Raw genomic sequence first — 26,176 nt, 5'->3', positions numbered from 1 at the left:
AAAAACAACTGAATACACTTTGCTCATGGAACTTTCTGTGGATTATAAGCCACACAGCTTAAAGGATTTTATTATAGCAGCACAAATGAAGTATGGCACTATTGGAGTGTGAGAGGGAAAATCAAACAACAGTTTAGTTTGAGTCACTGCTCTTTGCTTACTAGTATCTAAAATTAAGCAAGATCTCATTGCTTTATTTGTGATAATTAAATAAATTATCTGGAGAAGTAGTTTAAAACAATAGGTTCTTTAAAATATTTATTTTTATCAGAATTAAATAAGATAGCAATTATTTTAAATAGAACAAATCTCACTTGTAAAGAGTTACCTTTCAAGAAAAGACTTATTTGACCTCTCGTTTTGAGAAGATATTCTTATTGAAAACTATTGGTCTTCAATATAGAGAAACATAATTCTGAAACATAAATTCACAGTTAATATAAGTAGCACAGTCATATATGATAATGAAACATCTGTTTCATTCTGGTTTTGTTCTTCCCATAAAACATAAGGAATCCTGAATGTTGGAAGAAATATAACCTAACAATGAGTAAAAAGAAGTAAGAGATGTTATTCCAGAACAATGAGCAATAAAAGTTTGATTTAACCTTTGTATCAAGCATACATTAAGAGTGGAAATTAGAGTTGATGTAGTTATTAAAGAATCATGAGGAAAAATCATTTATTTTGATAGAACTCTGACTCCATTTCAAACTTGAGGCCAAATGTCATTGAATCCGCTATATTCCTTGTTCCGTGCCTCTTGAGTTGTCCTTATCTTTTTCTAGGGATCTCTTCACTCAGTGTAGACTCAGTTTACAATATAATTCTGTCGTCTTTGCATATGAATAAAGTACATATTTATGAGATCCTAGGAAAAGTATCTTAGTAGGCATTGCTTTGAAATAATATTGCAGATACACAAAAAGAAACAGTTTTTCATTTTCTGTGTGTTTTCTAAGCAAAATAGATAAGTGGTTCAGGAATGATAATTTATAGCCTGGCAACCAGCAAACTTTATATCCCCCTCAGCATCATTAAACTTTCCATATAATTAGACAGGTCTTTCTGACCCTTGGCCCCTGAACATCCTTTTCTAGAACTCTTACTTTGGAGATCTTCCAATTACAAATTATTTTTCTTCCCCTTTGAGATGTAAATCTTTTATAATCCAGGAATTTTTTCCCCCAGTATCATTCTTTTGAATGTACGTAAAGAAGGGGATAGTCCTTGTCTCCTAGTCTCAGGGGAGAAGAGAGTAGAAGCTTTCCTTAGACAAGAGTCAACTTGCAAATGCATATGGCTTAAAATTTTGACTCCCTATAATGTCCTCTTCCTCCAGTACTTTTTCAGGAGCTCATCCCAGTGCTTAAAAGCTCACTCACTCTTTGTTTCCCTGGAGTTGGGTTTCATCTCTCTCACCTAAATTTCAATAGTCTTGAATAAAATCTTTTCTTGATTTGGTACATTTTTTCTTTGAACCTGGGTAAACCTATCTACCTATCTGGTTTTGTTCTTCCCATAAAACATAAGGAATCCTGAATGTTGGAAGAAATATAACCTAACAACTATTTCCTCTTCTGTCTCTCAGTCAATGTAAAAAAGTTTAAATCAGCTAAATAAAGCTGAAGATGTAGAGAATACAGGCAGTGTTGAAGGATCTCACCAAGTAATATTTATTTACTCTGTAATTATATCTCACTCATTAGTCTCTTGTAGACACTACATGGTTGCAAAACAGAATATTGGATCTAACTGCTTATTTTAAAATACAAATACATATGTACTTTAATAACCAGCACAACAAACCCCTGCTGGTCAAGTAGGAAGAATGGAAATCTGTGGTGGTTTCCTGGAGATTTAAGAGATAGCATCCAGTTCTTGATGACTGACTTTAAAGAAGTGTTTAAACACTTACTTAAAGAAATGGATATAGATGTGCTCTTTATCTAATTATTTGGTACACAGAAAACTACCAAGAAGAATTTCCCAAAGTTAGTAATTTCAGTATGAAAGTTTGCAAAAACAATTCTATTCTCTTGCCTGGAAATGTTACATATTGAGTAAAATATTAGCCTCTAAGGTGATAAGAAAAGATAAAACCAAGATATTTAATAAAAAGTTTGTTCTAAGAAGGATAAGATGAGAGGAAACAGCAAATGAAAATGGAAAAATGTCTAAGTAGCTATCCAAATTATTTTATATTGGGTATTTTTCTCTGAGTTTAAAATAAATTTACTTTAGCCTGTTTGTAGAATAGTTTAGAATACATAGAAAATTCTGTAGAAAAATTGTCACAATTTTTACACATACTTTCATAAAACAATTACCATGTATCACATCCTGCATTGAACTCTGGATTCTGTGATGAATTATTATTGATAATGTCAGCCTCAGGGATTTGCAGGTAGCAGCCACATGATTATTGAATGATTATTTCCAAATGATTATTTATAAAATAGGTAGAAACTGATCAGATAGGAGAACAATGGAAAATACTTCCAAAAATTAATTGCATTCTACTTTTCTAATTTTTAATATATTATAAAACACAATAAATTTCCAAATTACTGATGAAATTCACACGTACTTTAAAAAAATACTGGCAAATCTCATCATTATGCAAAATATATGGCAAATAATTGAGTATGGTCAAATTTATTAGAGCAGATCCATATATTACAATACAGATGTACAGAAATGAAACTACCTTGACTTTCTATAACTTCATTTTTCCTTGATGCCTCCCTGCTTAATAGTGGGTATAACAAAAGTAGATAGAAAATTAATTAAGAAGTTTATTAAATTAGTCTACTCTGATTTTAAACATTCTATTAATGGACAAATATTAACTCAATTCACAATTCAAATCCCATCCCTAAGGACATTTTTATTTTCATTTGTAATATAATTTCTTTCCTCATCTTTCACTAAGAACCAGAGTGTATGTATGAAGTTTACATAATGTAATGATGTTATGAAGTTCTATATCCTGCACATTAGCTTCTGACTCTCAATTGCCAGTACTGGTTTATCCTTTACTCAGAATGAATACTTAATTACATGAAATTTGGGATGCAGTGTAAAAGATCCTACTTATTTTTCAAAACACCCACTTAACATTTACTGCTGAAATATATAAATTCTATGGACACCTGAACTCTTTTAGATTCTCTTCATGATGAGATATTGTTGGTTTCACTAGTTCTTTTAGCATTTTTGTGTTCTCCACAGTATAAAGTGCCCAACCTATCCCCTCCATGCACAGAGAAACCCTAAGAAGCTAAAAATCATATCTCAGTTTCATTTAATTAGAGTCCTTCCTCTGGTAATACTGTTCAACTCTCCCCACTTGTGTCGGGGGGTGGGGAAAGTGAGTGGTTTTGAATGAAAACAGAAGGTAGATGGACAGAATCCAGTACAGATTGTATATTCAGGCAGCCAACAGGATAAAGTTCCAGGTCTGGGGCTTAGGTAAATGATAGTCATTAAAACTAGTAAAAATAGAAAAAAAAAAGGATAAAATTTATGAAGAAATAAGCTAATTTTTATTTGAAACTGTTTAACATATTTTATCTAAGATATATTTAGGTAAAGGAATTGAATAGATATTGGGAAAATGGAATCTGGAGTTAAAAGAGACAAAAGAACTAGATTTTATATTTTATCAGCATCAGAATGTATTTTGGAAATAAAACCATGGTTAATTGTCAAAGAAGATGGAAGAAATGAATATTTTTAAATGGAGTCTTCCAACATATCAAGAGCTTAGAAATCACCATTTCCATCATTCCAAAAGGAAAACAGGGCAATAACTTATTGGTTGCTTCTAAGAATTGAAACTGAAACTTAGAGATAGAGGCAATAAAGAGAAATTTGCAGCTAAAATTTTTCACTCAGAGCAGAATCTGATGGGACTATAAATTGGTAGAAACATTTAAGGGCTTACTATTATTTTTAAAATTTTATAATTAATGAATTTATAACTCAATCATAAAAAATTATAGGGTTCCATGGGATGGTCCAGTACACATGTACATTTTATTATGTTCAAATCAGATCAAACATAAATATCTTCTCAAATATTTATTAGTTCTTTATGGTGAAAATTTTCAAAACCCTCTATTCTAGCTTTTTTATACATGTGGTGCATTATCATTATTTGTCATCAGCCTACTATGCCATAGGATACTAAAACTACTTAATCCTACCTAACCTCTGACCACAACTATGTACCCATTGATTAACATTTTCCCTTTCTTTTCTCCTCAAATTTTCCCCAACATCTGGTGACCACTACTCCACTCTTGATTTCTATGAGATCTACATTATTCCACACACAAATAAGATCACTGAGACTTGTATTTCTGTGCCTGGCTTACTTCATTTAACATTATGATCTTCAATTCCATCCCTGTTGATGCAATCAACAAATTTCATTCATTTTAATGGCTGAATAGTATCCTGTTGTATGTATGCACCTCATTTTCTTTATTCCTTTATCAGTTGAAGTACATTCAGATTGTTTCCATTCCTTGGTTATTGCAAACAGTTCTGTACTAAACATGAGAATGGGGATGTCGCTTCAACATGCTAATTTCCTTTCCTTTATATAATCAGTAGTGTAATTGATAATTTGAAAGAGTTGCTGGGATGTAAATGAACACTAACATGAGACTAAGAGCCTCATAGGAATTGCAGTCTTTTGTGAGAGAGAGCCAACACCCTTTAAATTTTAACCTGGAGAACACTCACCATGATAAACCTAAAAGGAACATTGCTCCAGGAAATTTATACAAGTATAGATGACTTCATCCAAGACTATTGGAATATGGGAGAGAGCTTGAACTTAAGTTTACTGAAACAAAAAATGAAAGCATTTTTAAGTGCTCATCTGAGCTATTGGAGAGGTACTAGAGGATTTTTAAGTCCCAGTAACTTTCAAAAGCTACATACCTCAAAGAAAGGAGACAAATAATAGCTAGGTCAGTGCCTTTGTTGGGAAAAAATGGAAAGCTCACACATGTACGAATTACATTTGAATGCATTCATTGATATATATGGATTTCCTTGTACCATCAAAGTTCTTGAATTTCCAATCTAACTCATAATAGTGCTGATTCTCCACATTTGATTCAAGATTCAATAGAGACATCTACCCTAAATTTCACGTACCCCATTTATATTTCTGGCTAAGAGGCCAGCAAGAAAAGTCATGAAATAGCCAAGCCAGGGACTTTCTAAGCCTATAAAGGGCCCAAATTTAATTAAACAAATGCAAGCAGATACGACGGAAGTATCATTGGACCTGTGTTTTCTGAGATAAAAACTTGGGTAAGAGTATATTTTACTGTGGAAGTGTTCTTGTAAAGAATTTAATGCCTTCACCAAGTTCCTCAAAAGTTAATGCAAACATATGCTGCTAGGATTATTTCCAGAAACACGGAGGCAAAACCACTCATAAATTAGACAGAATTGCCACAAGAAATAGTGGAAAAGTGACTAAGAACAAAGAAGATAAATGGTCCTGTCTGAGCATATAAATTAAGTTGAAAACCCAACAGATAGTTTATTCTATAAAGAGGTTTGGAGGTTATATCATTTCTAAAGTGATAAAAATGCTCTGGTGAGGAGAAATCAACATCATGGAGAAGTTTAAGTTGAGATTTTCCTTTGGTTGTCCAGGTATGACCACATGAAGATTTATCTCAAAACTAAGTTCAGCAGTGTGTATTACAGCCCACCCACCCCTGTCCCGCAAAGTAACAGGAGCTAAGTAAGAGTGCTTAACAATCAGAAGCTAAGTTCCAGCAATTATTCTAAAGAGAGTAGTCTATAAGGTGTAGCCAAGAACAGTTGACAAATAGAAAGTTAGAAACAGCATCCCTGGACTAAAAAGAGTTTTACTTAATCTTTACTATAAGAAATATTTAAGGATGAATGGTGAACAAGATGATGGTGCTTCTAACAGAAACTCAAACTAGTCTCCTGTTTCTAGATTGTAGCCATTTTTACAATGAAACACACTGAATGAGAGGTTGGTTCTCTAGGAAGAAGTACCTTCAAATACTATGGAAGTTTACATGATGATGATTCATACTTTTCTAAAAAGACAACGGACCAAACACTTGGATAACTTCACATTTGCAAAAGGGATAATTCAAGTCTTTGAAACTTTTTGGACACAATGTTTCATTTGACACTTACACTTAGAGACCAGAACACTACCATGCCTCCTGTGGGACATATGGAAATCAGACAATAAAAGAAGTGCAGGCCAAAATTGATCCAATAGTGGGTGTGCTGATTATGTATGTTCACCTACTAGTAATTTTCCTAATAATGTGTTCTCTGAGAAATATTATTGCAATAGGTATATTAGGTAGTTGTCAAAGACTCCTCAGTGGGTTACCAGTACAATAACCAGAAATCTCTGACACTGTTCCTCCCTACTATCAACCAAATTATGTCATATTAATGTCACTGATAAAGATCTAAATAATGCTAGAGAATGGCTTACTTTGTTTCTCTGTTTACCAATTTCTCCTGTAAAAATTAAACATCCTAAAGGATAACTGCAATTACAGACTCAACAAAGAAGTAAGACTGGCTCTAGTCTCCTTGTTAGATGTGATATATTTGTTGGAGTAGATTAATACCTCCATGGGTATGCATTGTATGGCTACTGATTTGGTGACTGCCTTGTCCTGTGATGTTAGAAAGGATCACCCAAAATTTTCAAGTGAAATTAATGATAAGATAAATTCAATATATTTGCTCCAGGTTATGTTAATCTATGTTATGCTATGTCTTGTAGCATAATCTGACAAAATTGGAATGTTTGGAATATCCCACAGAAAATCAAACTAAGCAGCTATATTAATGCAGAGCAAAAGTGATTAGCACTTGGAGAGGTAGAATCAATGTTGTCAAAATGGCCATACTACCACAAGCCCTGTATAGATTGAATACAATTCCCATCAAAATTCCAATGATATACTTCATAGAAATAGAAAAAGCTGTTATGCAATTCATTTGAAAAAATAAGAGGCCCAGAACAGCCAAAGCAATTCTTAGTGAGAAAAGTGAAACAAGAGGCTTCACAATACCAAATCATACTACAGAGGTATAGTAACAAAAATAGCAGGTATTGGCACCAAAATAGGCAAGAAGAACAACAGAACAGAATAGAAGACACAGAGAAAAATCCATATAAATATAGTTATCTCATTCTAGACAAAGGTGCCAAAAACACACACTAGAGAAAAGATAGACTCTTCAATAAATGTTGCTGGAAACCCACATATAATAGAATAAAAGTTGACCCCTATCTCTGACGCTGCACAAAAATCAACTCTGAGTGGATCAAAGGCCTAAGAATCAGACCAGAACCCCTACACATGCTAGAAGAAAATGTGGGTACAACACTTCAACATGTTGGCTCAGAAACTGCCTTCTTGAACAAGATGCCAGAAGCACATGAAATAAAATTTTAAAAGATCAATAAATGGAGTGGTATCAAATTAAAAACTTCTTCACAGCAAGAGAGACAATCAACATGGAAAGAAACCCTACAGAATAGGAGAAAATCTTTGCCATCTGATCCTCAGGTAGAACATTAATATTAATCTCCAGGGTATACAAAGAACACAAAAAGCTTAACATCAAAATAAAGAAATAAATAACCCAATCAATATATAGGCAAAGAATATGAACAGACCCTTCTCAAAAGAAATATAAATGATCAAACATCTAGGAGTGGAAGCACCATTTCACATATATACAAAGTATTTAAAATCAGCCTACTACACTGACACAGCCACATCAATGTTTATAGCAGCTCAATTCACAATACCTAAGCTAAGGAACTAACACAGATGTCCATCAGGAGATGAATGGATAAATAAATAGTTGTATATATTCACAATGGAATATTACTCAGTCATAAAGAAGAACAACTTTATGACATTTGCCAGTAAATGGATGGATCTGGAGACCAAAATGCTAAGCAAAATAAGCCAATCCCCCCAAAACAAAGTTAAAACATTTTTGTTCCTAAGTAGAAGCTAGACCACAATAATGGGAAGGAGGGGATGAACAGAAGTTCAATAGTTTAGACAAAAAAGAATGAAAGGAAGGGAGGGGAGATAAGAATGGGAAAGACAGTAGAATGAATCTAAAATAATTTTCCTATGTACTTATATGAAAACACCTATGTGAATCCCACCATTGTGCCCACCCACAAGAATAGGCTCTCAATTAGACTAAGATATATTCCATGCTTGTATAAATTAATCAAAATGGATTCTAACGTCATGGACAACTAAGCAGGACCCATAAAAAAGTGACTATCTCATTAAAATCTTGATAAGACACAAGCATTCCAGACTGTTTTCTGCAAATCTTGCAAAGTGTTCATATGTGAATGTGACCCTCAAAGTTTGTAAGTTGGAAACTTGACCCTAATGTGGTAGTGTTAGGACAAGTGGTCTTCTGGGAAGTTTTGTGTCATTGGAGTATTGTCTTCACAAATATTAACATGAGAGTGGGTTCAGGATCAGGAGAGAGGGACCATTATCAAGGAAGTGTTTTTTTTTTTTTTGTTTTGTTTTTTTTGTTGTTGTTGTTTTGTTTTGTTTTAATTAAAGGATGAGTCCAGACTATCTCTTATTTCTCTTTTACCACCTCTTTCTCCTTCTTCTCCCATCAAGAGGTGATGAAACAAGACAGCCCTTTTCAGGTGTGAGCCCCTTGATCTTATACTTTTAAGACTACAGAACTATAATGCGAATAACTATCTATTGATTATAAAGCATCCAATCTGTGGTATTCTGATAAACCAGCAGAAATCAGACCAAGCCTCAAATATTCAAAGGTCTGAAACAGTAAGTAGATCTTTTTTTTTTTTTTTTTTTTTTTTTTTTTTTTTAGAAATTCACTGTTCTAAAACATTCCTCACATTGCTTCCACAGGAAAGAACAAATGATTGCCTGTTCATCTCCCACCCTGAGCCCTAAGGAAGAATACTGACGGCATTCTTTGTGTTATGGAGACAGCATATTGCACACTTAGGATATTGTGAAAAGATACCAGGTTGTTTGTTTGTTTGTTTGTTTGTTTTGGAGTACAGAGCAGAAATTCTGGATTATTTCTGACCTATAAAATTTTAAGTTCAGGTGGGTCTAGCACCACTAATTATAAAATGGAAGTAGCACATCCAGAACCAGAAGATACAAGCAAGTGTGTACGCAAGCAACTCAAAAGCTGTCACCAAACACTGTTATACCAGTAATTCTTCCTTGACACATACTTGCATGGGGAATTCATTATGACACAGAGGAAGAGAATAAAATCTCAAAACTTCAATAATGGAAAGGTCAGCTGAGTGTTTGAGTACAGGCAAATATGGACGGCCTTTAAATATGACTTCACTCAGAGGGGTCTGGAAAATCACTGGAAAGGGAAATTCTATCCAGCAGGCAGAATTCTGTCTTATGGAACCTGTTCTTCACTCCATGTGGTATAACAACTGATTTAATGTTAGAGGATATATGGACTCACACAATGGTTTGGCAGGCTGATCTGGAATCTAGAAGGGTAAAGATTTGAAAACCAATATCAAAAAATAGGAGTTAGAGACCTGCTTAGATAGATGGGAGTATAATATGTGAGGACTTTTCATTATATGGTTACAAATAATACATACTTTTAAGTTTAAAAATCAGATAGTTCGGAGTCTCCAATAAGTAAAATATGTTGCTTGAAGAAACAAGAGCTGAAAACAGGAGCAGTTCCACTTATTACAACTGCCAATAACTAACTTGGAGAATTCATGCTTCTCATCTAGGCTCTGAGTTCAGAGATACTGGTTTCAAAGGGAGAACATGTCCACCAGTGATAACACAAGAATTCCATTGAACTCTATGTCATCATGCCACCTGAGCACTTTGAGATGTTTAAGTCAGGGAATCACAAAGGAAAAAACAGTCACTACCTTGTTATCAATAATTTAGGTGATGCAGAAACAATTGTAGGTAGGGTTGTTGTTACACAATTGATGCAGAAAGAACATATTAGATATGTAGATAATCTATTTGTGTGTTTCTTGGTGCTTCTTGCCTAGTTGACAGTAAGTGAGCAAGAGTAAGCACTCTGTCCCAAGAAGGGCAGTAATCATTCAAGGATGATAATATGAACTATACCACAGAAAGTTTATTAAAACTCACAGAGGTGCTTTCTGAAAGGAAAAAAATATATAGAATGGATAGTAGACAAGAGAGAAGAAACAATAAATATAATTTACAGCTGGTACCCGCAGCAGTAACTGGGATGATATAGTTCATGCTCCTCACCTTGCTTTTCTAAGATTCTTCCTGGAAGAAAAACATTCCAGCAATGGAACTAAGTAGATTATAGCAACTCAAGGGTAGTCAATGGTGGAAACTGTGATGCTCTGAAAGATCTAGAACTAGAGTGTGACATTGATGTACATAAGGAACACAATTTAAGGCAGACTCACTGTCGAGGTCATATAAGTAAATGTCTACTAGAATTCTTTTTCCTGGCAATTAATTCAATTTACCCTATCCTCTCTGCTGAGTCTTGGATCCTTTTGCAGGAATGGATAACCCCCCCAGCTACTGGGAGTGTTGCTATAATACTCTGGAAATCATCCTTAGGGATGGCTTTGCATGAAGAAAATGGCCTTCTCCAAAGTCACAAGTTCTACCAGCAGCAGTTTATAGTCAAGCATGACTGATTAGTCAATGCCTAGTCCCCTCCTTCCAAATCTGTTAGAACATGTCTGTATTAGCAATTTCTGTGAGGTGGCTATTTAATTAATTGTGCTGCATCACAGCTTAACTTCTCTCTCTGCCTGGTGTTTCTCAGTTCTTCTCTCCCATAAGGATTCATCTCAAGAAAATCCACTGATGACCTTCCAGTCCACTAATCTTTATTTCACAGTAAATTTCTCAGAGGAAATCAACCTGAGATACTAAAAATTAATAATATAGAGACTATCTTGTTCTTTAATAATTTTATCTGGGAAATATTATCATATATCAAAATATCCTACATATTATATTCACTCATTTTATTCATTGGAATTTTTTCTCTGTCAGTTTTGATTAGAATATACCCCAGTAATTTATTTTTTTCTTTTTTCTTATCTTTTCCTTTCCTTCTTTCTCTTCCCTTTGTTCCCTTTATCTACTCTCTCTTTCCCTCTTTTCCTCCCTCTCATACTCCTTCCCTCCTCTCATTCTCAGAAGGTGGTCACATGACTACAAACAATTCCCAGAGTAGAATTTGAGTTTTCTACATCTAACTATGATTCCATAGCACAATGTCCATAGTTTTAGTGCTTGCTCACACATCCAGTGCTTGGAATGCTCTGGTGCACCAAAAACAAACAAACAAACAAACAAACAAAAAAAAACTAAAGAGTTATTTAATTTACATGCCTGGGTTATGAATATAAAGTCTGTAAATACATATTTACTTATTCATTAAAATACACATTATTAGAGCATTCCTCTCTTTTGCTCATTTATATGTGGCAATGATCTCTTGACCAATTTCTTACATGATTCGAATCTATTCCACAGATATCATAAAGAAGAACAAATATATATGGTCAAAATGATACTTTTCTCAGGCTCAAACAAGTTGGGCAAAGATTCACTCTGTTGACAAAATAATTAACAAAATACTCTACTTCCTTTGGGTTAAAGAAGTTTGTAGAAATGACCATGATTCAGGCAGATTTTTTTTTTTTTTTTTGCTAATCCTATATTTTGGCTAGAATTGTTTTTTTCAAACACACAAAATACAACTTAGGAGCCTTTTAATTTCTATTCTGCCATTTAAAATTTGAGATTGCATACAGCAATAGTTTACTAATTATATATACATGACAGAATGTGATATGATTCATTAAAACAAAGCTTCCATTAATATTGTACTGAATGGGACCCATTTCTTTATTGTCCTTATGTGTGGTAACAATTGTGTTTTCGGAATATATTGAGACATGTGTGTGTGTGTGTGTGTATATATATATATATATATATATATATACACACACATACATACACACACATACATACACACACATATACATATATATATATATATATATATATAAATTTATATATATATATGATGTAAATTGAAGTTAATGTTTGTGAAAATTTGAATTATTTAGTTGTAGATGGACAAAATACCTTTATTTATTTATTTATTTATTTTTATGTGGAGTACTGAGAATTGAACCCAATGCCTCCCACATGCTAGGAAAGCACTCTTCAACTAAGCCATAACCCCAGCCCCCAAATTTGCATTTTATTCTGAATTTGTACAAGTTTTCTTGAGACTATTGAGACAAGTGATTTCTGACTCAAACAGTTTTGATATTTTAATCTCATACATGAAATGATAATAATTATTTTTATTGTTGCTAATTTTGTATGTCAGTTTTCTTTCACATAATGAATATCAGAAAGACTATTTGGAAAATATAAAGTTAATAAAATGAAGACTATACTTTCCCAATATGTACTTATGCCATGCTTGGAAATATTGTTTTAGTAATTTGGTAAATTGAACTGGTATTTTATCATCAATTTATAGTGTATGAAATTAGTAAAACTATATTTAACTATAACCTACAGGAAATGTTAATGCTTTATTCATTCATAATTTACATTAATTTCACTACACTAGGTTTTAATACAAAAATTTTGATAACACTATTTATCACTTTCTGAATGTTGGAAGTATTTTTAAGTTATTTTTTACTTACTATACTAGATTTTTTTAAAAAGTAGACTCTGAAGTTTAGAATGATGTATTTATTAAAATTTCAGTGGAAAAGAAATTATTCCAAGATGATTTTCATATAGAAATCCTGTTGATAAAATTGTAGATAAAAAATGAGATATGTTCCCGTGGATATATAATGACTTAGCTTCATTGGTCAACCAGAAATAGTGAAGATTCATCAGTTACAAAGTATAAGAATAGGTCTCTTTTCAAGGAAAATAATACCATCTAGATTCTGAAATTCTTAACTTGAAAGATTTAATCGGCATCTGAGTTTTCTTCTGCTTTGCAATTAGTGATAGACTTACAGAGTTGAAGAAGCTGATGTTTGGCTTAACTGACCATGTGGAAAACAGGATATTCACTGGTTGCCACTCTAAATTATCCTGATATTTGAAATATTTATCCTAACCATAATTGTTTTCCAACAGGACTAGAAACCTTTATTTAGCAGATAAATAAGATCTTCCTTTTCACTTCTCTTTTATCATCCTTCAGTATATAACTTTTAAATGCTACCAATCCCCTGACCTGTGGCTTAACAGAGGAAGAAACTCAGTAGGCCTATTTATTATATGACAATGCTTAAGAGCTATACCTTTGTCTGTAACAAAGGGATTCTTGTCTACATTTCTAAGTGAAATTGTACAATTTTGCCATGAAGGGAAAAAAAAAGTACTGAAAGGCTTTTCATCACAAGTAAAATGGTTTTAGCTTTGTTCATTTTTTTTTTTTTTTGAGTCACACTAATATTCTAAGCTCTAAATTCTGTCCTTCTTTGTGATTGTTGTTTATGTGGCTTACTTATGTATCCCCAATTCCTGGCAGAGTCATGTGTGGTGGATGCTCAGCATGCAGCAGAGTGAACAAATATGGGCCTTCTTTATAAACATCTTCAAAGCTTTAGACTGCTTCAGAATTAGATGCATATTCCAGTCTCTTTTATGGAGCCACTTCTATGTGTCATGAAATTTCTTAATATTCAGTCACATATTTTCGCTTTAGGCCTCTGTGAAATAACTCAAGGAAGCATCATTCTCAATTTAAGTTTTAGAAATTTGAAATAGCGACACTATGTTATGGTCACATCTAATCATAGAATATGAGCCATGTTCTCTTTTTTATTACTGTATTTTAGTGATACATAATAGTGGAGTTAATTTTGACATGATTATACAAGTATGAATGGACTTTGTAAAATTTGTTTCATTTCAGTCCCTAGTAATTAATCTCCCTTTTCCTCTTCTCCTGCCTCCTTGTATTCCCTTTTCTATAATGTAATGGTTTTCTATTAATTTATAGTTTTTTAAATTAGTGCTTTATAGATAAAAATAAAGGTAAAATTTACTGTGGAATGTTTATACACATATACAGAATATTTAGGTCAGTTTTATTTCACTGCCTGCCCCCTTTCCTATTTGTCTTCCTTCCCTTTCAATCCCCTTCCTCTACTCCACTTTGTTCTATTTTTATGGAATTCTCACACTCTCTTGTTTCTCCTTATTTTGGTCTACATTGTACGTATAAAAGAAAATATTTGACTGTTGACTTTATGGGTCTGGATTATTTTGCTTAGCATGATGTTCTCCAGTTTTCATCCATTTACCAATGAATGCCATAATTTCATTCTCTTTAAGGCTGAGTAAAACTCCATGGTGTTTTACCACATTTTCTTTATCCATTCAGCTGTTGATGAACATCTTGACTGGTTCTTTTTTTATATTTTTAGACTTTATTTTTTTTTTTTTTTGAGAGACTTCTGATTAGTTATACATGACAGCCAAATGCATTTTGACACATTGCACACAAATGGAGCCCAACTTCTTATTCCTCTGGCTATACATAATGCAGACACACACTGGTCATGCAATCATACATGTATATAGGGTAATAATGTCCGTGTCACTCCATCAACCTTCTCACCCCCACACCCATTCCCTCTGCTCAATTCAAAATTCCTCCATTCTTCCCACATTCTTGCCAGCATTCATTGTTTGTATTCTTCATTATTGTTATCCAGACTGAAGTGAGATAAAATCTCAATGTAGTATTGACTTGCATTTCCATGATTGCTAGAAATTTTGAACATATTTTTTTTTCATATATTTGTTGTCCATTTGTATTTCTTCTTTGGAGAAGTGTCTACTAGTTCTTTTGCCCATCTTTTCATTGGGTTATGTGGGTTTTTTTTTTTTTTTTGGTGTTACATTTTTTGAGTTCTTTTTTTATATTCTGGATGTTATTCTCTTGTCTGAGGAGCAGGTGGTGAAGATCTTCTCTCATCTGGTGTGTTTTTTTGTCATGCTCTTATATCCTTTGTTGTACCGAAGCTTTTTAATATGATGCCATCCCACTTATTGATTTTCAATTTCATCTCTTATGCTTTACGAATCTTGTTAAAGAAAGAAATTGGTGCCTGTACTAATATGTTGAAGTGTTGAACCAACATTTTCTTCTAGCAGTTGCAAATTTTCTAATTTATAGATCTTTAAATACACTTAGAGTTGATTTTTTGGCAGCGTGAGAGAGAGATATCTAGCTTCATTGTTCTACATATGTACATCCAGTTTTTTCAGCACCATTTGTTTAAAATGCTATCTTTTTTTCTAATGTATATTTGGTATCATGTTGAGTATCAGATGTCTATCTTTGCGGATTTTTCTCTGTTTCTTTTATACTATTCTATTGGTCTTCAGGTGTCTTTTGGTGCCCATACCATGTTCTTTTTGTTAACATCTCTATAGTATAATTTGAGATCCAGTATTGTGATACCTCCAGTATCACTGTCTTGTCCAGTATTGTTTGGGCTATTCTAGGTCTCTTAATCATCCAATTGAATTTTAGAAGTTTCTTTCCAGTTCTATGAGGAACACCATTGATATTTTGATGGGGATTGCATCAAATCTGTGTAAGTTTGTTCTTTTAAATCAGTGTTCCATGGTCATACCTCTAAATTACAAAGTTCAAAAAAAAAAGTTTAGAGTCTATAAAATAAATGAATTTAGTATTTTGTTCAATTCCATGAAGGAAGGTACAAAGTAGCAAGTACTAACAAAATATTTTGATGGGTTTAAATTTTGAAATACAAAAGAGAAATAAAGTAATAATTAAAATATTTGAAGTTAATAAGGATGTAAGACCTCAGAATGAGGTGGAAAAGTTAAATCAACAGATAACTGGGAGGTAGAAGTAAAATACTAAAATAAACCCTTAGCAAATTAATTGTTTAGAAAAATTTAGTATACATGCCTTGGAGTTAATCTATGATATGATTTTCCCTTGTTTTCCTGAGAGCAACCAATGATTCCAAGTTCTTCCCTTATACACAGATGGCTCCTAGAAGTACAGGAAATTCATGTAGTCTTGTGGTAGTGTTGAGAAAGGTATCCAGTATGTGTTATGCCTTTGGGGTTCCAGTCCACTCACTGGATAAAATTTAAGTTTTACTTATTGATGGTATAATTTTTCCCATGTTAATCATCTATCCTTTATTCTCTATGGCATGTATAATTCTACCATTCTTACTAAACTACTGGGCTCTCTGCCAATCTAAAAGTTTCCCTTTAGTTCCTTCTATACTTTTCTCATGAAAGTCTATCACAGAACACATTCTTGGGCCCTCCCTTTTTTGATATCCTAAACTGAAGAGACTCAAGTTAAATTATACATTAGAAGGTTAGATTATAGACATATCAGGTTAGGTTATACCTAACATCCTAAACAAAACAACATTTGCACCACAAATATTTCTACTTCAAGTAGTGTGATCATGTGACTGAAAAGTTACAACACTGCAGCAAAATAACCAGGGGGTGACGAACAACTTGTGTACATTGATGCAGCAGGAGTGGGAGCCATTTATTGTAGGACAACAGAGGTATTTATACATTCCACACAGCTTATCTTAATTAACATAAACTCGATACAGCAGTCAACCAATAAGAAATCTCCTCACTTAATGGCTCGCTGGTGCCACCTCACAAACCGCTCCCTCTGGCAAAATGCCAGGTGCCATCCAGACTTGTTTACAGACTCTAACAACAACACCCATGTAGAATGTCACAGCAGTCAATGAATTTCAGATAATAATGGATGACATAAATACTAATTTTGAAGTTACAGAAAGTAAAGAGACTAGTGAAAACTTTATGAGCATAAAAACACCAAACTTTCAGGAACTAGACTTTTAGAGTGGCTATTCAATATACTATGAAGAATCTTAACACAGGTACCTCTATATTTCATGATCTCATTCTGTTTCAAATGGTTGAAAAGAAAAAAGAAGAAGAAGAAGAAGAAAAGATCTACCTCTAGGAATAGGCTAACAATCATGTTATTGGTTTTACAAATCGAAAGTCTCCCACAGGTACAGGAACCACCATTCAAATGTTGCAAATTGCCTGAACAGTCTGATTTTGTGACACTTGTTCTATTATCAGTACAAGTTTAGAATGTGTTTTGGATTTAAAAAAAAATAAGAATTTTAAATGGTAATAATAACTGGAGTTTTGTATACACATGTACCACCCCAAATTTTCAGTCTTGAATGTGGTGAAATTTGAAAGATAAATATAATTCTTCTGGTTGTATATGATGTAGAATTACACTGGTTGTGTAAACATATATGCACATAGGGTAATAATGTGCTATTCATTCCACTACCCTTCTCACCTCTTTGTCCCTTTTTCTTTTTTCACTCCCTTCTGTCTAATCAGAGTACATCTAGTCTTCCCTAGCGCCCCCCTACATTGTGAATTTGCATCTACATTTCATAGAAAAAATTAAGGCTTATTTTTTTTGGATTGAATTATTTCAATTATTCTCCATCCATTTACTGGCAAATGCCATAATTCCATTCTTCTTTAAGGCTGAGTAAGAGAAGTAAGAATCCATTGTGAATATATACCACATTTTCTTATCCTGTTGAAGGGGACCTAGGTTGGTTCCACAGTTTAGCTATTGTGAACTAATGCTTTTTATTAATGTTATAATAAATATTTTATAAAGGAGCAAACTAAAAGATATGAAATGACAGGTTTACTGAAAAATTAAATTTAATTTTTAATGAAAAATTGATATTAAATTTATTTTTCTTCAATGTTGGAGATAAATAAGCAAAATATTAAAATGTATACTGACATTTATTTTATGCTGTGGCCACAAGAGTGACCTCTCTGATCACATGACTATGACAAGAAATAAAAATGCTAAAGCAATATTATCCTGAAATTTATGTTAAACATTATTTTAGAACAATTGAACTAAAAGAAATGAAATAACAAACCCAGATACAGAAGTTTCTAATAGGAAAAGTTTGACTTTTCATTTAGATCAAATAATTATTCTTATGAATCACATCTCCTTTTTTGTTATAGAAGATATTTATGTGTTTGTAAAATATGAAATGGTGACTATTGAGGTATTAGCTACATATGCAGGAGAATACGTTTAGAACTAGTTAAATGATATCAGAGTTATGTAGGAATTATCAGATAGTTAAATAGAAAAAAAATAGTTATTTCTAATAGTGGCTTTATTTTTATTTATTTTGAAATTCATTACAATCAAAATAAGCATCACATATAGTGTGATTATACTACTGGAAAATAGCAAAATTCAACACTAAAGATAACATCATCTGTATGAAGATTTATTTTAGTGGAGCATATATTCCTGCTAAAAACAATGATCCTACAAAATTAAGAAGGATTAGGCTAACTAACTTTTGTGTCTCTCTCTCTGGAGAGAGCAGAAATATACTTGAAATTGATTGCCGTGAATATATACTAACATAATTATATACAAACAAGCTTTTTTAGTCTAACAATGAAAATTGAAGTTTACATATTTCAGAGGTTATAAAACATTGGTATTTGCATCCACACAAAGAAACTGAATATTGTGTTAGTCAGATTTCATTGCTGTGGAGAAAAAAAAAAAAAAAAAAAAAACGAGAGAAACAATTTAAAAGGAGGATAGGTTTATTTTTTCCCATGGTTTCAGAGACTTCAGTCCTAAATCATTTGACTCTGCTTTTTCTGGACCCACAGCAAGACAGAAAATCAAGACAGGGAGCATGTGATGGAGTAAAGCTTCTTGACTCATAGTTTCTGGGAGCAGAAAGAAAGAGAGGAAGGGTCTGAGAACAAATATACCCTTCAACCCTCCCTCCCTACTTACTCCAAGTAGGCCCCACTTCCAAGGTTTCTACAACCTCCTAATATCCCACTAAACTGCAAATTCATCAGTAAACTACTCCATTAATGAAGTCACAGTCCTTATGATACAATCACCTCCCCAGGATCCTGCTCTGAACATTGCTGTGTTGGGGATCAAGCCTTCAACTTGACATAAGCATTTGGAGGACAGATGCAATCAATGACAAATAGTTTGTGATAAGTCTAATATACAATTGCATAAATATGTAATCAGTAAGATAATTATTTTGTTGTATACACATCCCTTGCATCATTTAAAAAAATGCATGAGCATTTGAAAATCTACTTTACAAGTTAACTTAAATATCATACAGTGGAATTAAATTCCCTTTGACTCATCTAGATTCCCTTAGGAACCCCAGTATTTTAATCTATTAAGCATGTTTTATTTAAATACTTATATTTACTATTGACATTATTAGTCCTGGTTTCTACTGTTTTTGAATGATAAGGATGCTAAATTAGTTAATTAACACAATACTGACTTTGCTCTCACCTAACTGAATTTCCATTGACTTTGAGTCAATATGACTGAATCCATCTAAGCTCTATAACATTAATGACAATAATTGAAGATATTTGTGATTAAAAACACAGAAAAAGGTGAACATGGTGATACACATCTGTAATCCCAGCAATTTGAAAGACTGAGACAGGAGAATCACAATATTGGGGCCACTCACAGCAACTTAGTGAAGTCCTAAGCAACTTAGTGAAACCCTGACTCAAAATAAATAAATAAATAAAAAGGGCTGGGGATTCTGCTCCATGATAAAGTGCTCCCATGTTAAATCTCCAGTACCACCTAAAAACAGACAAAACAATCAAAAACAAAACACAGAAATGATTTTTTATATCTTTCCTTTCTAGAAATATTCCATATATTTATATTTTAATAATTACCCTCATCTTCAGTAAAATAGCCATTGTGCATAGAGCATTTCTCTTTGCATATTGCACTCCTATTATTCAAAAATATAAGTATTATCCATAATCATGTGAGCAATATTCTATATCTTGGCTGGTAAACTAGATTTACTCAAGTAAAACCCCAGTGCTGATACTGGTGTAATTTACTCAAGTAAAACCCCAGTGCTGATACTGGTGTGTATATACATCACTGCATATAGTGTCTAGGACTAGTCATGATACAGGTGTGATGTGACCTGACTAAACTATCGAGTATCCACATAAATCCATTGTGATCCATATATGTTCATTTGGAAGCATTGCCTATCAATGAGGGCCAGAATGTAGGTAATAATGCATACAAATTGAAGCATTTTTCTTCTGAAACTTCAAAAATTGAAAAGTATATCTTAATTCATTAGGATTTTCAATAATTCTGATCCACCAAAATCCCCATACTGAGATTCCCAACAGTCCTCAATATTTTTCTTTGTTATGGTTTGAATATTGATATGTACTCTCCAACTCTATAAGGTCTCCAAAATATATTAATTTTATAAATCAGGCAGCAACTTAATCCAACTATGGTGTTTTGAAATGGTACCTCTGAGCAGTGATTAGGTTTTTAGATAGTAACATTAGGGGGATCAACTCCAGATCAAATCTTGGTGACTTTGAAAGAAGAAAATAGACAAGACAGGCACAAATATGTATGTTCCCACTCTCTCACCAAGCAATGTACAGGGTTACCCCATGACATTGTAAACAAAAAGGACATCACCAGGCAAGACTCATAAACCTTGAACCTCCAGAACCATGAGCCAAAATAAACCTCTTTTGTTTATAAAGTGCCTGCCTCTGGTGTTCTCTTATTGTAACAAAAGGATTAATATACCCTTGTTCTATATATTTTCTTACTATGTCAGACATGGTCATGATGCAATTACAATGTAACTCGAAAGGATTTCCTGATTCATTCATTCAGTCAATCAGTCTACAAGTTTTTATACAACATTTAAAGATTTCACTCAGTGTACCTGAGCTAAAAATATGATATTGAATTAAATAAACTTAGCACTTATCCTTTCTGTTTAGTTAGTAGAATAAATTTACTTCACCTTCCTATAAAGAAAAAGATCAAAAAGTTATGAGAGATACTAAAGATATCTAGGTGAACATCTTTTGGGGAAGGTGACTACTTAACACTAAGCAATAGGGGAAGGCCTCCTTGGCAAGGTAATAGATCAACTTGGAAATAAAGGACATGATGGAATTGACATGCTATGGTAGGTGAAGAGTGTTCTACAAGCAGATTGATTTGTGCAAAGCTTTGGGGTAGAAAAGAGTTTGGAATTTACAAAGAGCTCAATAATGCCTGTTGGAGGAGGAGGCATAATTAACAAGGTAGGCTTGTGACATGAGATAAGGCCAGAGTTATTTGGGAACCATGTGAAATAAGAACCTGGAAGCAATGGAAAATTACTGTGATGTGTACTTCAAAAGCAAGGGAAGGATAGGACCTGTTTATGTTTTGGAAAGATTTTTATTACTCTGTTAGAATTAGTTGGTCAGGTCAAATTTGCCTAGTAGAATGAACATTTGCTGAATAGCAGACCCCACCTATTGGGTGATGGGGAAAGAATCTAATCTCTACTGAAAACCACCTCAGATTCCTGCTTGAGTATATATATATTTTTTTACATTGTTATTCTATTTAGAGATACAAGTTATCTGATTCATATTGATATATTATGTAAAATTAAAACTAAAAATAATTCAATTTTCATAGTGCAACTTATTTACACAAAGAAATATTTGTCACAATATGAACACTGGAAATAAAAGCTGTACTATTTTTCCTATTGCAAAAGCTTTGTAATTCAAACACATCTGATTTATATTGATTTTAAATTTAGCACTGGGAGAAAACACTTACATGCTCTATAACATTGTTAAGCATCACAAATAAAATTAGAAGATGAACTGTCATTGCTTTTCTAAGTTGTAAATTAGATGACTCACCATGTAGACAAAATGACTCCATGAGGATTGGCTAGTTTATAATTTGAATTATAATTTAGGCACTATGATGCGTTTCCTGTCACAAATTCATAGTCTGCATTAGATTATGCATTCTTATCTTGAGTTCAGTTAAGCAACAAAAGACTGAGTTCATTTAGTGAATAAAATTCAAGAAAAAAGCAGCTGGCTTTTTCCCAAATTATGGTTGCTGTCAGCTGTGCTGAATCTGTATCATCTATGAAACCTCCTGTTTCGTTTCATAACTCGCTCATTACAAACCATGTAGGTCCAAAATTTTCCCATTGCTATATTCATAAACTCTTTTGAATCATATTTAAAATCCTGCTTCATTTTAGAATGGAAGGTTGATAACAGGCATGGGTAGTTTTGAAAATCTGCTTTGCTGAAAGAAATTAGGTACGGAGAAAGCAGATCTTAATTAAAAACAGTTACAGATAGCAAGTTCTAAATCTCTAAGTCAAGTTGCTATGAGAAAATCTGGTGTATAGATACTGTTAATTTTTGAAGAAGTTATTTTTTTTTCTTAGACAATTAACTGTGTATTGGTAACTGTAATTGTGTATAGGTTCTAAATATCAACATTTTCATTCATGATCAGGCATTGAATATTTATCCTTTCATTCTAACTGTAAACAAAGACACCTGATATAGTGCAGCTGTTCAATCTCCAAAATAATAGACCTGGGCTGTGATCCCAAATATTATTGCTGTTGGGATAGATATTAGTTTTTTTTCTATTCAATATTTTACATATTTTCATAGCTTATTCTCAGAGCTTTAATGGAGAGCCCAATATTTACTGCCACTAACATGCATGAATGAATATACATTTTTTTTGCCATATATTATAGGACACAGAGATCGTGACAAATGCTTTCAATTCACTTTCACTTGACATTAGAGTTTCTGAGTAATCAGGTAACTAAAGTCATATCAGCTTTCCAGACATCACACTTTCAGGCTTCAAGTAAGTGTATTTTACCACCTGAAATGCTCTCCTGCCTATCCCATTTTCTTAGTCAATTACTACTCACCCTCTGGTTTGGGGGCCTAACATCTGTTCCTTGAGGAGACTTTTATGGTTTTTAGATTAGATCAATTGCCTCTGTTTTATACTTATATAACAATACTACCTTTCCTTTATAACAATTTTTATTTTTTAATGAAAATTTCAGTATGTGTAATTATTTGTTTTTCTTTATCTTTCATAAAACCATTACCCCCTTGGAAAGCAGCTCTTTTTACCCATCACTGAAACTATGGACTCTTGCTTATATGCAGCACAACATGGGTATCTAACATGTGACTGAGTGCTGAAGGGAAGGGATTTGTAGAACCAGGAGAGAAAGAATACATTTAAAGAAGACACTTTATAAAGTATCATGTATATGTGTATATATATATATATATATATATATATATATATATATATATATATATGTGTGTGTGTGTGTGTGTGTGTGTGTGTGTTACCTGGAAAACACTTAATGGAGGTTTTATTATTTAAAATATGAAATTAGAATATGCATGGACAAAAATCCCTACTACAGGTAAAAAAGCTACTTTTCTATTTCACCCATCCTGTGACATGAGCAATGAGACACTCAAAAGAAAGAGAAAAAAATTAACCAGTGCAAGAATATTAAGAAGACACAGTGATAACAGGATAAGTTTTTCTTTAGGTTTCTAGTGAAAAACAAACAAACAAAAAAGAGGACAGTCTGCTACTGGCAAAACATGTGCAGCATATGAGCTTGGGTCAGAAAATAATATATAGCCTACATTCTATTTATAGCATACATTCTAGCACTGATTTAAACTCCTTTTCATCTTTTTTCTTTTGTATGCAAATTTTTTTTTTTTTTACTAAAAGTCTTCCTCAAATTACCCTTTCTTATAGACTGTAAAGGAGATTATAGCCAATACACTTGGAAATAGAGTAAGTAACAATGACTACTCTCAAGAGTATCAGTAAAATTCCAGCTCCAGTTATGAGTGGCTTCAACCATAGAGGTTCTTAATGGTCTTCATCCACATGCTATGTATACAGCAAGATAGTAAGATAAGCAATGTTAACAGGAAAGCCTATTCTTCAGAGTGAGCTTTATTGATAGTGGTGGAATGGCTTTTGGAATACTGGGCTATAAGGACTCAGAAGTGCATGGTGTGGACATAGAATACTGGGTACTTTCCAGCTGACAAAGAAAAATGAACAGTGTGAGTTGATGGGAGAAGCAATCTGACTGAATGTGTCAACATGACAGAAAACAAGGATGATACACGGTTAGATTAGCCTTGAATAAATACTGTGTGGCCAGATGCATCCTTCACCAGTTATATTATCTAGAGAAAGAATGAAAGGGGCATGTAGCAGGCTGAACAGACTTTGTCCTATATCCTATTTTCTACCACCTGTGAACATGTCAAAATACTTGGTGGATGTAATTAAATTAAAGATATTCAAATGGGGACATTATTCTGGGTTGGCCAAATATAATCACAGGATCCTTGTAAGAGGCAAGTTAGAATAACATAGAGTCAGAGAAAGAGAAAACTCAGAGAGGAGAGACATTTGAAGATGCAACACTACAGACTTTGGAGATGATAAAAGATATCAAAAAAAAGTCAGGCACTGTATCTGTAATCCCAGAAAACCGGGAGACTGAGACAGGAGGATCACAAGTTAGAGGCCAGGCTCAGCAACACAGTGAGACCCTATGTCAACGTACAACTTTTAAGGTGCTGGGGATATAGTAAAGTGGTAGAAGTTTTGGGAAATAAGTCCCTAATACTGCAGGGGGAAAAAAGGATAAAAGCTGAGGAACTTGGATGACTGCTACCCTAACCTTTAAAAGTCAAGGAAACAGATAATTTTACAAAACTTTCTTGATGAATAGAACATTCTGACCCATTTTGGATTTCTGACTTCCAAATGGGAAGATTTAAAAAAAAAGTGCACATGTTTTTTTGAGCTACTAATCATGACACGATTAGTTACAAAGAGGAAAAGAAACTATCATGGGGGAAAGAATTTCTGTAAAATTCTATGAATGATACAAAAGGGGGAATATCCCCAAAATTGATATTGTTTCCAGGCCTGATTACCATGCCAGGGATCTTTCTAGTCAATGGACAGTAGGGGAGGAGAGCAGCACAATAGATTGAAGAGACAACAGAGGTCTTTAGCTGTGTTGTAGAAATATAGATAATAGTAAAAACAATGCAGCTGAATATTAACTTAAAGTTTATTTGATACTGATTTGATATGGATGTACTGCACAGAAATCTATGAGAAACAGGGGCAATTAGAATCCTAGTAATATGGTTTAGATATAAAGGGTCCCCCAAAAAACTCTTAAGGATGTTCAGAACTGAAAAGATTCTGAGAGTTGTAACATAATCAGTTAATTAACCCATTGCTATGGAATAACTTGGAGGTAACTAACTATAGGCAGGTAGGATGTGGCTGGAGGAAGTAGGTGACTAGAAGCATGGCTTTGGGGTTTACATTTTATTTCTATGAGCAGCATTCTTTCTGCTCATGGTTGTCATGTCCTGAGCTTGTTTTCTCTGGCATGCCCTTTTGCTATGAAGTCTCCCTCACTACAAGCCCAGAGGTTTGGAATCAACTGACCATGGACTGAACCTCTAAAACCGTGAGTAAAAATAAATTTCTCCTCCTCTAAATTTGTTCTTGTCAGATCTTTTGGTCACAGCAAAAGAAATTTAACTAAAGCAGAAATTGGTACTAAGAAGTGGGGGCCATGGCTGTTACAGTCTGATCTTGTAGTTCAGAAGCTTTTGGACATGGAAGGAATTTTGAAAAGTATAGAGATGTTAACTGGTAAAGATTTAGAATATTGTAGGTGTAGTATCACTGAGCAATTTTGGTGGAATTCCAGAAGACCAAAATGTCAATAGAACTGCAGATAGTAAAGATTGGCTCATGAGGTTTCAGAGGAAGAGGACTTTATTGGACATTGGACTAGTTGTCATTCAGGTTACATTCTGGCAAAGTTGTCCAAGTTTTACCTATGCCTGACACTCTGTGAGGCTGAATTGAAAGACAGAGGTATTTTCAACGCAGCACAACATCCAGACCCTGGCATGGATACTGCTTATGTCTTTTAAGTAAGATTACTATGATAATCAAGAGCAGAAAGCAGAGCAGAACAATTTGA

Source organism: Marmota flaviventris, chromosome 6, assembly GCF_047511675.1.
Source record: "Marmota flaviventris isolate mMarFla1 chromosome 6, mMarFla1.hap1, whole genome shotgun sequence".
Lineage (NCBI taxonomy): Eukaryota > Metazoa > Chordata > Mammalia > Rodentia > Sciuridae > Marmota > Marmota flaviventris.
Note: the sequence above shows the minus strand (reverse complement) of the source record.